This window comes from Engystomops pustulosus, unplaced genomic scaffold (genome assembly GCF_040894005.1).
Source record: "Engystomops pustulosus unplaced genomic scaffold, aEngPut4.maternal MAT_SCAFFOLD_111, whole genome shotgun sequence".
Taxonomy (NCBI): domain Eukaryota; kingdom Metazoa; phylum Chordata; class Amphibia; order Anura; family Leptodactylidae; genus Engystomops; species Engystomops pustulosus.
Genome location: NW_027284993.1, coordinates 165001 through 179557, shown reverse-complemented (window position 1 = coordinate 179557; position 14557 = coordinate 165001).

Sequence of the window (14557 nt, the reverse complement as noted above, 5' to 3'; positions counted from 1 at the left end):
TCCATGGGCATGTTCCTCATCAGGAACCAACGACCAAGTGTGGCCCAGGGACAGTGACACATTCCCGGGTAGCCTCAGCAGCTGCTCCCGCTGAGCTACTTCCATGAGCACTATTCCTCCCCGGGACTTGCCGCCAAGTCTTGGCCGGGGGACAGTGACACATTCCCGGGTAGCCTGAGTGGCTGCTCCCGCTGAGCTACTTCCATGGGCACTATTCCTCCCCGGGACTTGCCGCCAAGTCTTGGCCGGGGGACAGTGACACATTCCCGGGTAGCCTGAGTGGCTGCTCCCGCTGAGCTCTTACTTCCATGGGCATGTTCCTCACCGGGACATACTACCAAGTGTGGCCGGGTTTCGAGCTCCAAACTCGGCTTGCACTTGGTCGCTTGGGGGGTCCCCTCCGCTCCGGGAAGGGCGCCCTCCAGCGGGCAGACGAGGGTACTTCTAGTCTGCCCGAGCTCCATGGGGCCCCTCTCGCCCCTAGGCTCCCCGCCCAGGGTTCCAGGGTCCCGGATACAGCCACCCTGTCGAGTTCGGTATAGGGTACCGGGCCTGGCTGGAATCACGCCGGGATCGGTGAGACCTCCTCGGCCGCGGCTCAGCCTCCAAACTCCCTTTCGCGGTTCTCTTCCCTTCAACTTCCATGGGCATGTTCCACACCGGGACCTCCGACCAAGTGTGGCCGGGGAACAGTCGCCCATGCCCGGGTAGCCTCAGCAAGTGCTCCCGCTGAGGTCAACTTGGAGGTTGGAGCTCCGACTTCCATGGGCACTGTTCCTCCCCGGGACCTGCCGCCAAGTCTGGCCGGGGGACAGTGACACATTCCCGGGTAGCTTGAGCGGCTTCTCCCGCTGAACTCTTACTTCCATGGGCATGTTCCTCATCAGGAACCAACGACCAAGTGTGGCCCAGGGACAGTGACACATTCCCGGGTAGCCTCAGCAGCTGCTCCCGCTGAGCTACTTCCATGAGCACTATTCCTCCCCGGGACTTGCCGCCAAGTCTTGGCCGGGGGACAGTGACACATTCCCGGGTAGCCTGAGTGGCTGCTCCCGCTGAGCTACTTCCATGGGCACTATTCCTCCCCGGGACTTGCCGCCAAGTCTTGGCCGGGGGACAGTGACACATTCCCGGGTAGCCTGAGTGGCTGCTCCCGCTGAGCTCTTACTTCCATGGGCATGTTCCTCACCGGGACATACTACCAAGTGTGGCCGGGTTTCGAGCTCCAAACTCGGCTTGCACTTGGTCGCTTGGGGGGTCCCCTCCGCTCCGGGAAGGGCGCCCTCCAGCGGGCAGACGAGGGTACTTCTAGTCTGCCCGAGCTCCATGGGGCCCCTCTCGCCCCTAGGCTCCCCGCCCAGGGTTCCAGGGTCCCGGATACAGCCACCCTGTCGAGTTCGGTATAGGGTACCGGGCCTGGCTGGAATCACGCCGGGATCGGTGAGACCTCCTCGGCCGCGGCTCAGCCTCCAAACTCCCTTTCGCGGTTCTCTTCCCTTCAACTTCCATGGGCATGTTCCACACCGGGACCTCCGACCAAGTGTGGCCGGGGAACAGTCGCCCATGCCCGGGTAGCCTCAGCAAGTGCTCCCGCTGAGGTCAACTTGGAGGTTGGAGCTCCGACTTCCATGGGCACTGTTCCTCCCCGGGACCTGCCGCCAAGTCTGGCCGGGGGACAGTGACACATTCCCGGGTAGCTTGAGCGGCTTCTCCCGCTGAACTCTTACTTCCATGGGCATGTTCCTCATCAGGAACCAACGACCAAGTGTGGACCAGGGACAGTGACACATTCCCGGGTAGCCTCAGCAGCTGCTCCCGCTGAGCTACTTCCATGAGCACTATTCCTCCCCGGGACCTGCCGCCAAGTCTGGCCGGGGGACAGTGACACATTCCCGGGTAGCCTCAGCAGCTGCTCCCGCTGAGCTACTTCCATGGGAACTATTCCTCCCCGGGACTTGCCGCCAAGTCTTGGCCGGGGGACAGTGACACATTGCCGGGTAGCCTGAGTGGCTGCTCCCGCTGAGCTCTTACTTCCATGGGCATGTTCCTCACCGGGACCAACTACCAAGTGTGGCCGGGTTTCGAGCTCCAAACTCGGCTTGCACTTGGTCGCTTGGGGGGTCCCCTCCGCTCCGGGAAGGGCGCCCTCCAGCGGGCAGACGAGGGTACTTCTAGTCTGCCCGAGCTCCATGGGGCCCCTCTCGCCCCTAGGCTCCCCGCCCAGGGTTCCAGGGTCCCGGATACAGCCACCCTGTCGAGTTCGGTATAGGGTACCGGGCCTGGCTGGAATCACGCCGGGATCGGTGAGACCTCCTCGGCCGCGGCTCAGCCTCCAAACTCCCTTTCGCGGTTCTCTTCCCTTCAACTTCCATGGGCATGTTCCACACCGGGACCTCCGACCAAGTGTGGCCGGGGAACAGTCACCCATGCCCGGGTAGCCTCAGCGGCTGCTCCCGCTGAGGTCAACTTGGAGGTTGGAGCTCCGACTTCCATGGGCACTATTCCTCCCCGGGACCTGCCGCCAAGTCTGGCCGGGGGACAGTGACACATTCCCGGGTAGCCTGAGCGGCTGCTCCCGCTGAACTCTTTAGTTCCATGGGCATGTTCCTCATCAGGAATCAACGACCAAGTGTGGCCGAGGGACAGTGACACATTCCCGGGTAGCCTCAGCAGCTGCTCCCGCTGAGCTACTTCCATGAGCACTATTCCTCCCCGGGACCTGCCGCCAAGTCTGGCCGGGGGACAGTGACACATTCCCGGGTAGCCTGAGTGGCTGCTCCCGCTGAGCTACTTCCATGGGAACTATTCCTCCCCGGGACTTGCCGCCAAGTCTTGGCCGGGGGACAGTGACACATTCCCGGGTAGCCTGAGTGGCTGCTCCCGCTGAGCTACTTCCATGGGAACTATTCCTCCCCGGGACTTGCCGCCAAGTCTTGGCCGGGGGACAGTGACACATTCCCGGGTAGCCTGAGTGGCTGCTCCCGCTGAGCTCTTACTTCCATGGGCATGTTCCTCACCGGGACATACCACCAAGTGTGGCCGGGTTTCGAGCTCCAAACTCGGCTTGCACTTGGTCGCTTGGGGGGTCCCCTCCGCTCCGGGAAGGGCGCCCTCCAGCGGGCAGACGAGGGTACTTCTAGTCTGCCCGAGCTCCATGGGGCCCCTCTCGCCCCTAGGCTCCCGGCCCAGGGTTCCAGGGTCGCGGATCCAGCCACCATGCGGAGTTCGGTTTGGGTACCGGGCCTGGCAGGAATCACGCCGGGATCGGTGAGCCCTCCTCGGCCGCGGCTTCGCGCAAAAACTCCCTTTCGCGGTTCTCTTCACTTCAACTTCCATGGACACGTTCCACACTTGGACCTACGACCAAGTGTGCCCGGGGAACAGTAACCCATGCCCGGGCAGCCTCAGCAAGTGCTCCCGCTGAGGTCAATTTGGAGGTTTGAGCTCCGACTTCCATGGCCATGTTCCTCACCGGGACCTACGACCAAGCGTGGCCGGGTTTCGAGCTCCAAACTCGGCTTGCACTTGGTGGCCAAGGGGGTCCCCTCCGCTCCGGGAAGGGCGCCCTCCAGCGGGCAGACGAGGTTACTTCTAGTCTGCCCGAGCTCCATGGGGCATTATTCCTCCCCGGGACTTGCCGCCAAGTCTGGCCGGGGGACAGTGACACTTGGCCGGGTAGGCGAAGTGGCTTCTCCCGCTGACTTGCCCCTTTGGAAGTAGGAGCTCTTACTTCCATGGGCATTATACCTCTCGAAGACTTAGAGCCAAGTGAGCTCCTACTTCCATGGGCATTATTCCTCCCCGGGACTTGCCGCCAAGTCTGGCCGGGGGACAGTGACACTTGGCCGGGTAGGCGAAGTGGCTTCTCCCGCTGACTTGCCCCTTTGGAAGTAGGAGCTCCTACTTCCATGGGCATTATTCCTCCCCGGGACTTGCCGCCAAGTCTGGCCGGGGGACAGTGACACTTGGCCGGGTAGGCGAAGTGGCTTCTCCCGCTGACTTGCCCCTTTGGAAGTAGGAGCTCCTACTTCCATGGGCATTATTCCTCCCCGGGACTTGCCGCCAAGTCTGGCCGGGGGACAGTGACACTTGGCCGGGTAGGCGAAGTGGCTTCTCCCGCTGACTTGCCCCTTTGGAAGTAGGAGCTCCTACTTCCATGGGCATTATTCCTCCCCGGGACTTGCCGCCAAGTCTGGCCGGGGGACAGTGACGTGTGGCCGGATAGGCCAAGTGGCTTCTCCCGCTGACTTGCCCCTTTGGAAGTAGGAGCTCCTACTTCCATGGGCATTATTCCTCCCCGGGACTTGCCGCCAAGTCTGGCCGGGGGACAGTGACACTTGGCCGGGTAGGCGAAGTGGCTTCTCCCGCTGACTTGCCCCTTTGGAAGTAGGAGCTCTTACTTCCATGGGCATTATACCTCTCGAAGACTTAGAGCCAAGTGATCTCCTACTTCCATGGGCATTATTCCTCCCCGGGACCTACTGCCAAGTGTGGCCGGGGGACAGTGACTCTTGGCCGGGTAGGCCAAGTGGCTTCTCCCGCTGACTTGCCCCTTTGGAAGTAGGAGCTCCTACTTCCATGGGCATTATTCCTCCCCGGGACCTACTGCCAAGTGTGGCCGGGGAACAGTGACTCTTGGCCGGGTAGGCCAAGTGGCTTCTCCCGCTGACTTGCCCCTTTGGAGGTAGGAGCTCCTACTTCCATGGGCATTATTCCTCCCCGGGACCTACTGCCAAGTGTGGGCGGGGAACAGTGACTCTTGGCCGGATAGGCCAAGTGGCTTCTCCCGCTGACTTGCCCCTTTGGAAGTAGTAGCTCCTACTTCCATGGGCATTATTCCTCCCCGGGACCTACTGCCAAGTGTGGCCGGGGAACAGTGACTCTTGGCCGGATAGGCCGAGTGGCTTCTCCCGCTGACTTGCCCCTTTGGAAGTAGGAGCTCCTACTTCCATGGGCATTATTCCTCCCCGGGACCTACTGCCAAGTGTGGCAAGGGAACAGTGACTCTTGGCCGGATAGGCCGAGTGGCTTCTCCCGCTGACTTGCCCCTTTGGAAGTAGGAGCTCCTACTTCCATGGGCATTATTCCTCCCCGGGACCTACTGCCAAGTGTGGCCGGGGAACAGTGACTCTTGGCCGGATAGGCCGAGTGGCTTCTCCCGCTGACTTGCCCCTTTGGAAGTAGGAGCTCCTACTTCCATGGGCATTATTCCTCCCCGGGACCTACTGCCAAGTGTGGCCGGGGAACAGTGACTCTTGGCCGGATAGGCCAAGTGGCTTCTCCCGCTGACTTGCCCCTTTGGAAGTAGGAGCTCCTACTTCCATGGGCATTATACCTCTCGAAGACTTAGAGCCAAGTGAGCTCCTACTTCCATGGGCATTATTCCTCCCCGGGACTTGCCGCCAAGTCTGGCCGGGGGACAGTGACACTTGGCCGGGTAGGCGAAGTGGCTTCTCCCGCTGACTTGCCCCTTTGGAAGTAGGAGCTCCTACTTCCATGGGCATTATTCCTCCCCGGGACCTACTGCCAAGTGTGGCCGGGGAACAGTGACATGTGGCCGGATAGGCCAAGTGGCTTCTCCCGCTGACTTGCCCCTTTGGAAGTAGTAGCTCCTACTTCCATGGGCATTATTCCTCCCCGGGACCTACTGCCAAGTGTGGCCGGGGAACAGTGACTCTTGGCCGGATAGGCCGAGTGGCTTCTCCCGCTGACTTGCCCCTTTGGAAGTAGGAGCTCCTACTTCCATGGGCATTATTCCTCCCCGGGACCTACTGCCAAGTGTGGCCGGGGAACAGTGACATGTGGCCGGATAGGCCAAGTGGCTTCTCCCGCTGACTTGCCCCTTTGGAAGTAGGAGCTCCTACTTCCATGGGCATTATTCCTCCCCGGGACCTACTGCCAAGTGTGGCCGGGGAACAGTGACATGTGACCGGATAGGCCAAGTGGCTTCTCCCGCTGACTTGCCCCTTTGGAAGTAGGAGCTCCTACTTCCATGGGCATTATTCCTCCCCGGGACCTACTGCCAAGTGTGGCCGGGGAACAGTGACTCTTGGCCGGATAGGCCAAGTGGCTTCTCCCGCTGACTTGCCCCTTTGGAAGTAGGAGCTCCTACTTCCATGGGCATTATTCCTCCCCGGGACCTACTGCCAAGTGTGGCCGGGGAACAGTGACTCTTGGCCGGATAGGCCAAGTGGCTTCTCCCGCTGACTTGCCCCTTTGGAAGTAGGAGCTCTTACTTCCATGGGCATTATACCTCTCGGGGACTTAGAGCCAAGTGCCTTCACCCTTTGGAGGTAGTTGCTCCTACTTCCATGGGCATTATTCCTCCCCGGGACCTACTGCCAAGTGTTGCCGGGGAACAGTGACTCTTGGCCGGATAGGCCAAGTGGCTTCTCCCGCTGACTTGCCCCTTTGGAAGTAGGAGCTCCTACTTCCATGGGCATTATTCCTCCCCGGGACCTACTGCCAAGAGTGGCCGGGGAACAGTGACTCTTGGCCGGATAGGCCAAGTGGCTTCTCCCGCTGACTTGCCCCTTTGGAAGTAGGAGCTCCTACTTCCATGGGCATTATTCCTCCCCGGGACCTACTGCCAAGTGTGGCCGGGGAACAGTGACTCTTGGCCGGATAGGCCAAGTGGCTTCTCCCGCTGACTTGCCCCTTTGGAAGTAGGAGCTCCTACTTCCATGGGCATTATTCCTCCCCGGGACCTACTGCCAAGTGTGGCCGGGGAACAGTGACATGTGGCCGGATAGGCCAAGTGGCTTCTCCCGCTGACTTGCCCCTTTGGAAGTAGGAGCTCCTACTTCCATGGGCATTATTCCTCCCCGGGACCTACTGCCAAGTGTGGCCGGGGAACAGTGACTCTTGGCCGGATAGGCCAAGTGGCTTCTCCCGCTGACTTGCCCCTTTGGAAGTAGGAGCTCCTACTTCCATGGGCATTATTCCTCCCCGGGACCTACTGCCAAGTGTGGCCGGGGAACAGTGACTCTTGGCCGGATAGGCCAAGTGGCTTCTCCCGCTGACTTGCCCCTTTGGAAGTAGGAGCTCTTACTTCCATGGGCATTATACCTCTCGGGGACTTAGAGCCAAGTGCCTTCACCCTTTGGAGGTAGTTGCTCCTACTTCCATGGGCATTATTCCTCCCCGGGACCTACTGCCAAGTGTGGCCGGGGAACAGTGACTCTTGGCCGGATAGGCCAAGTGGCTTCTCCCGCTGACTTGCCCCTTTGGAGGTAGTAGCTCCTACTTCCATGGGCATTATTCCTCCCCGGGACCTACTGCCAAGTGTGGCCGGGGAACAGTGACTCTTGGCCGGATAGGCCAAGTGGCTTCTCCCGCTGACTTGCCCCTTTGGAAGTAGGAGCTCCTACTTCCATGGGCATTATTCCTCCCCGGGACCTACTGCCAAGTGTGGCCGGGGAACAGTGACTCTTGCCTGGGTAGGCCAAGTGGCTTCTCCCGCTGACTTGCCCCTTTGGAAGTAGGAGCTCCTACTTCCATGGGCATTATTCCTCCCCGGGACCTACTGCCAAGAGTGGCCGGGGGACAGTGACATGTGGCCGGATAGGCCAAGTGGCTTCTCCCGCTGACTTGCCCCTTTGGAAGTAGGAGCTCCTACTTCCATGGGCATTATTCCTCCCCGGGACCTACTGCCAAGTGTGGCCGGGGAACAGTGACTCTTGGCCGGATAGGCCAAGTGGCTTCTCCCGCTGACTTGCCCCTTTGGAAGTAGGAGCTCCTACTTCCATGGGCATTATTCCTCCCCGGGACCTACTGCCAAGTGTGGCCGGGGAACAGTGACTCTTGCCTGGGTAGGCCAAGTGGCTTCTCCCGCTGACTTGCCCCTTTGGAAGTAGGAGCTCCTACTTCCATGGGCATTATTCCTCCCCGGGACCTACTGCCAAGAGTGGCCGGGGGACAGTGACATGTGGCCGGATAGGCCAAGTGGCTTCTCCCGCTGACTTGCCCCTTTGGAAGTAGGAGCTCCTACTTCCATGGGCATTATTCCTCCCCGGGACCTACTGCCAAGAGTGGCCGGGGGACAGTGACATGTGGCCGGATAGGCCAAGTGGCTTCTCCCGCTGACTTGCCCCTTTGGAAGTAGGAGCTCCTACTTCCATGGGCATTATTCCTCCCCGGGACCTACTGCCAAGTGTGGCTGGGGAACAGTGACTCTTGGCCGGATAGGCCAAGTGGCTTCTCCCGCTGACTTGCCCCTTTGGAAGTAGGAGCTCCTACTTCCATGGGCATTATTCCTCCCCGGGACCTACTGCCAAGTGTGGCCGGGGAACAGTGACTCTTGGCCGGATAGGCCAAGTGGCTTCTCCCGCCGACTTGCCCCTTTGGAAGTAGGAGCTCCCACTTCCATGGGCATTATTCCTCCCCGGGACTTACTGCCAAGTGTGGCCGGGGAACAGTGACTCTTGGCCGGATAGTCCAAGTGGCTTCTCCCGCTGACTTGCCCCTTTGGAAGTAGGAGCTCCTACTTCCATGGGCATTATTCCTCCCCGGGACCTACAGCCAATAGTGGCCGGGGGACAGTGACATGTGGCCGTATAGGCCAAGTGGCTTCTCCCGCTGACTTGCCCCTTTGGAAGTAGGAGCTCCTACTTCCATGGGCATTATTCCTCCCCGGGACCTACTGCCAAGTGTGGCCGGGGAACAGTGACTCTTGGCCGGATAGGCCAAGTGGCTTCTCCCGCTGACTTGCCCCTATGGAAGTAGGAGCTCTTACTTCCATGGGCAGTATACCTCTCGGGGACTTAGAGCCAAGTGTCTTCACCCTTTGGAGGTAGTAGCTCCTACTTCCATGGGCATTATTCCTCCCCGGGACATACTGCCAAGTGTGGCCGGGGAACAGTGACTCTTGGCCGGATAGGCCAAGTGGCTTCTCCCGCTGACTTGCCCCTTTGGAGGTAGTAGCTCCTACTTCCATGGGCATTATTCCTCCCCGGGACCTACAGCCAAGAGTGGCCGGGGAACAGTGACTCTTGGCCGGATAGGCCAAGTGGCTTCTCCCGCTGACTTGCCCCTTTGGAAGTAGGAGCTCCTACTTCCATGGGCATTATTCCTCCCCGGGACCTACTGCCAAGTGTGGCCGGGGAACAGTGACTCTTGGCCGGATAGGCCAAGTGGCTTCTCCCGCTGACTTGCCCCTTTGGAAGTAGGAGCTCTTACTTCCATGGGCATTATACCTCTCGGGGACTTAGAGCCAAGTGTCTTCACCCTTTGGAGGTAGGAGCTCCTACTTCCATGGGCATTATTCCTCCCCGGGACCTACTGCCAAGTGTGGCCGGGGAACAGTGACTCTTGGCCGGATAGGCCAAGTGGCTTCTCCCGCTGACTTGCCCCTTTGGAGGTAGTAGCTCCTACTTCCATGGGCATTATTCCTCCCCGGGACCTACAGCCAAGAGTGGCCGGGGAACAGTGACTCTTGGCCGGATAGGCCAAGTGGCTTCTCCCGCTGACTTGCCCCTTTGGAAGTAGGAGCTCCTACTTCCATGGGCATTATTCCTCCCCGGGACCTACTGCCAAGTGTGGCCGGGGAACAGTGACTCTTTGCCGGATAGGCCAAGTGGCTTCTCCCGCTGACTTGCCCCTTTGGAGGTAGGAGCTCCTACTTCCATGGGCATTATTCCTCCCCGGGACCTACTGCCAAGTGTGGCCGGGGAACAGTGACTCTTGGCCGTGTAGGCCAAGTGGCTTCTCCCGCTGACTTGCCCCTTTGGAAGTAGGAGCTCCTACTTCCATGGGCACTATTCCTCTCCGGGACCTACTGCCAAGTGTGGCCGGGGAACAGTGACTCTTGGCCGGATAGGCCAAGTGGCTTCTCCCGCTGACTTGCCCCTTTGGAAGTAGGAGCTCTTACTCCCATGGGCAGTATACCTCTCGGGGACTTAGAGCCAAGTGTCTTCACCCTTTGGAGGTGGTAGCTCCTACTTCCATGGGCATTATTCCTCCCCGGGACCTACTGCCAAGTGTGGCCGGGGAACAGTGACTCTTGGCCGGATAGAACTAGTGGCTTCTCCCGCTGACTTGCCCCTTTGGAAGTAGGAGCTCCTACTTCCATGGGCATTATTCCTCCCCGGGACCTATTGCCAAGTGTGGCCGGGGAACAGTGACTCTTGGCCGGATAGGCCAAGTGGCTTCTCCCGCTGACTTGCCCCTTTGGAAGTAGGAGCTCCTACTTCCATGGGCATTATTCCTCCCCGGGACCTACTGCCAAGTAAGGCCGGGGAACAGTGACTCTTGGCCGGATAGAACTAGTGGCTTCTTCCGCTGACTTGCCCCTTTGGAAGTAGGAGCTCCTACTTCCATGGGCATTATTCCTCCCCGGGACCTACAGCCAAGTGTGGCCGGGGGACAGTGACATGTGGCCGGATAGGCCAAGTGGCTTCTCCCGCTGACTTGCCCCTTTGGAAGTAGGAGCTCCTACTTCCATGGGCATTATTCCTCCCCGGGACCTACTGCCAAGTGTGGCCGGGGAACAGTGACTCTTGGCCGGGTAGGCCAAGTGGCTTCTCCCGCTGACTTGCCCCTTTGGAAGTAGGAGCTCTTACTCCCATGGGCAGTATACCTCTCGGGGACTTAGAGCCAAGTGTCTTCACCCTTTTTAGGTAGTAGCTCCTACTTCCATGGGCATTATTCCTCCCCGGGACCTACTGCCAAGTGTAGCCGGGGAACAGTGACTCTTGGCCGGATAGAACTAGTGGCTTCTCCCGCTGACTTGCCCCTTTGGAAGTAGGAGCTCCTACTTCCATGGGCATTATTCCTCCCCGGGACCTACTGCCAAGTGTGGCCGGGGAACAGTGACTCTTGGCCGGGTAGGCCAAGTGGCTTCTCCCGCTGACTTGCCCCTTTGGAAGTAGGAGCTCCTACTTCCATGGGCATTATTCCTCCCCGGGACCTACTGCCAAGTGTGGCCGGGGAACAGTGACTCTTGGCCGGGTAGGCCAAGTGGCTTCTCCCGCTGACTTGCCCCTTTGGAAGTAGGAGCTCTTACTCCCATGGGCAGTATACCTCTCGGGGACTTAGAGCCAAGTGTCTTCACCCTTTGGAGGTAGTAGCTCCTACTTCCATGGGCATTATTCCTCCCCGGGACCTACTGCCAAGTGTAGCCGGGGAACAGTGACTCTTGGCCGGATAGAACTAGTGGCTTCTCCCGCTGACTTGCCCCTTTGGAAGTAGGAGCTCCTACTTCCATGGGCATTATTCCTCCTTGGAACCTATTGCCAAGTGTGGCCGGGGAACAGTGACTCTTGGCCGGATAGGCCAAGTGGCTTCTCCCGCTGACTTGCCCCTTTGGAAGTAGGAGCTCCTACTTCCATGGGCATTATTCCTCCCCGGGACCTACTGCCAAGTAAGGCCGGGGAACAGTGACTCTTGGCCGGATAGAACTAGTGGCTTCTTCCGCTGACTTGCCCCTTTGGAAGTAGGAGCTCCTACTTCCATGGGCATTATTCCTCCCCGGGACCTACAGCCAAGTGTGGCCGGGGGACAGTGACATGTGGCCGGATAGGCCAAGTGGCTTCTCCCGCTGACTTGCCCCTTTGGAAGTAGGAGCTCCTACTTCCATGGGCATTATTCCTCCCCGGGACCTACTGCCAAGTGTGGCCGGGGAACAGTGACTCTTGGCCGGGTAGGCCAAGTGGCTTCTCCCGCTGACTTGCCCCTTTGGAAGTAGGAGCTCCTACTTCCATGGGCATTATTCCTCCCCGGGACCTACTGCCAAGTGTGGCCGGGGAACAGTGACTCTTGGCCGGGTAGGCCAAGTGGCTTCTCCCGCTGACTTGCCCCTTTGGAAGTAGGAGCTCTTACTCCCATGGGCAGTATACCTCTCGGGGACTTAGAGCCAAGTGTCTTCACCCTTTTTAGGTAGTAGCTCCTACTTCCATGGGCATTATTCCTCCCCGGGACCTACTGCCAAGTGTAGCCGGGGAACAGTGACTCTTGGCCGGATAGAACTAGTGGCTTCTCCCGCTGACTTGCCCCTTTGGAAGTAGGAGCTCCTACTTCCATGGGCATTATTCCTCCCCGGGACCTACTGCCAAGAGTGGCCGGGGAACAGTGACTCTTGGCCGGATAGGCCAAGTGGCTTCTCCCGCTGACTTGCCCCTTTGGAAGTAGGAGCTCCTACTTCCATGGGCATTATTCCTCCCCGGGACCTACTGCCAAGTAAGGCCGGGGAACAGTGACTCTTGGCCGGATAGAACTAGTGGCTTCTTCCGCTGACTTGCCCCTTTGGAAGTAGGAGCTCCTACTTCCATGGGCATTATTCCTCCCCGGGACCTACAGCCAAGCTTGGCCGGGGGACAGTGACATGTGGCCGGATAGGCCAAGTGGCTTCTCCCGCTGACTTGCCCCTTTGGAGGTAGGAGCTCTTACTTCCATGGGCATTATTCCTCTCCGGGACCTACAGCCAAGTGTGGCCGGGGAACAGTGAAACTTGGCCGGATAGGCCAAGTGGCTGCTCCCGCTGACTTGCCCCTTTGGAAGTAGGAGCTCCTACTTCCATGGGCATTATTCCTCCCCGGGACCTACTGCCAAGTGTGGCCGGGGAACAGTGACTCTTGGCCGGGTAGGCCAAGTGGCTTCTCCCGCTGACTTGCCCCTTTGGAAGTAGGAGCTCTTACTCCCATGGGCAGTATACCTCTCGGGGACTTAGAGCCAAGTGTCTTCACCCTTTGGAGGTAGTAGCTCCTACTTCCATGGGCATTATTCCTCCCCGGGACCTACTGCCAAGTGTAGCCGGGGAACAGTGACTCTTGGCCGGATAGAACTAGTGGCTTCTCCCGCTGACTTGCCCCTTTGGAAGTAGGAGCTCCTACTTCCATGGGCATTATTCCTCCCCGGGACCTACTGCCAAGAGTGGCCGGGGAACAGTGACTCTTGGCCGGATAGGCCAAGTGGCTTCTCCCGCTGACTTGCCCCTTTGGAAGTAGGAGCTCCTACTTCCATGGGCATTATTCCTCCCCGGGACCTACTGCCAAGTAAGGCCGGGGAACAGTGACTCTTGGCCGGATAGAACTAGTGGCTTCTTCCGCTGACTTGCCCCTTTGGAAGTAGGAGCTCCTACTTCCATGGGCATTATTCCTCCCCGGGACCTACAGCCAAGCTTGGCCGGGGGACAGTGACATGTGGCCGGATAGGCCAAGTGGCTTCTCCCGCTGACTTGCCCCTTTGGAGGTAGGAGCTCTTACTTCCATGGGCATTATTCCTCTCCGGGACCTACAGCCAAGTGTGGCCGGGGAACAGTGAAACTTGGCCGGATAGGCCAAGTGGCTGCTCCCGCTGACTTGCCCCTTTGGAAGTAGGAGCTCCTACTTCCATGGGCATTATTCCTCCCCGGGACCTATAGCCAAGTGTGGCCGGGGGACAGTGACATGTGGCCGGATAGGCCGAGCGGCTTCTCCCGCTGACGTCATCGCTTTGGAAGTAGGAGCTCCTACTTCCATGGGCTTGTTCCTCCCCGGGACTTGCCGCCAAGTCTGGCCGGGGGACAGTGACATGTGGCCGGATAGGCCAACTGGCTGCTCCCGCTGAGCCCCTACTTCCATGGGCTTGTTCGTCCCCCGGGACTTGCCGCCAAGTCTGGCCGGGGAACAGTGACATGCCGCCGGATACGGCCGAGCGGCTGCTCCCGCTGACGTCATCGCTTTGGAAGTAGGAGCTCCTACTTCCATGGGCTTGTTCCTCCCCGGGACTTGCCGCCAAGTCTGGCCGGGGGACAGTGACATGTGGCCGGATAGGCCAACTGGCTGCTCCCGCTGAGCCCCTACTTCCATGGGCTTGTTCGTCCCCGGGACTTGCCGCCAAGTCTGGCCGGGGAACAGTGACATGCCGCCGGATACGGCCGAGCGGCTGCTCCCGCTGACGTCATCACTTTGGAAGTCGGAGCTCCTACTTCCATGGGCTTGTTCCTCCCCGGGACTTGCCGCCAAGTCTGGCCGGGGGACAGTGACATGTGGCCGGATAGGCCAACTGGCTGCTCCCGCTGAGCCCCTACTTCCATGGGCTTGTTCGTCCCCGGGACTTGCCGCCAAGTCTGGCCGGGGAACAGTGACATGCCGCCGGATACGGCCGAGCGGCTGCTCCCGCTGACGTCATCACTTTGGAAGTCGGAGCTCCTACTTCCATGGGCTTGTTCCTCCCCGGGACTTGCCGCCAAGTCTGGCCGGGGGACAGTGACATGTGGCCGGATAGGCCAACTGGCTGCTCCCGCTGAGCCCCTACTTCCATGGGCTTGTTCGTCCCCGGGACTTGCCGCCAAGTCTGGCCGGGGAACAGTGACATGCCGCCGGATACGGCCGAGCGGCTGCTCCCGCTGACGTCATCGCTTTGGAAGTAGGAGCTCCTACTTCCATGGGCTTGTTCCTCCCCGGGACTTGCCGCCAAGTCTGGCCGGGGGACAGTGACATGTGGCCGGATAGGCCAACTGGCTGCTCCCGCTGAGCCCCTACTTCCATGGGCTTGTTCGTCCCCCGGGACTTGCCGCCAAGTCTGGCCGGGGAACAGTGACATGCCGCCGGATACGGCCGAGCGGCTGCTCCCGCTGACG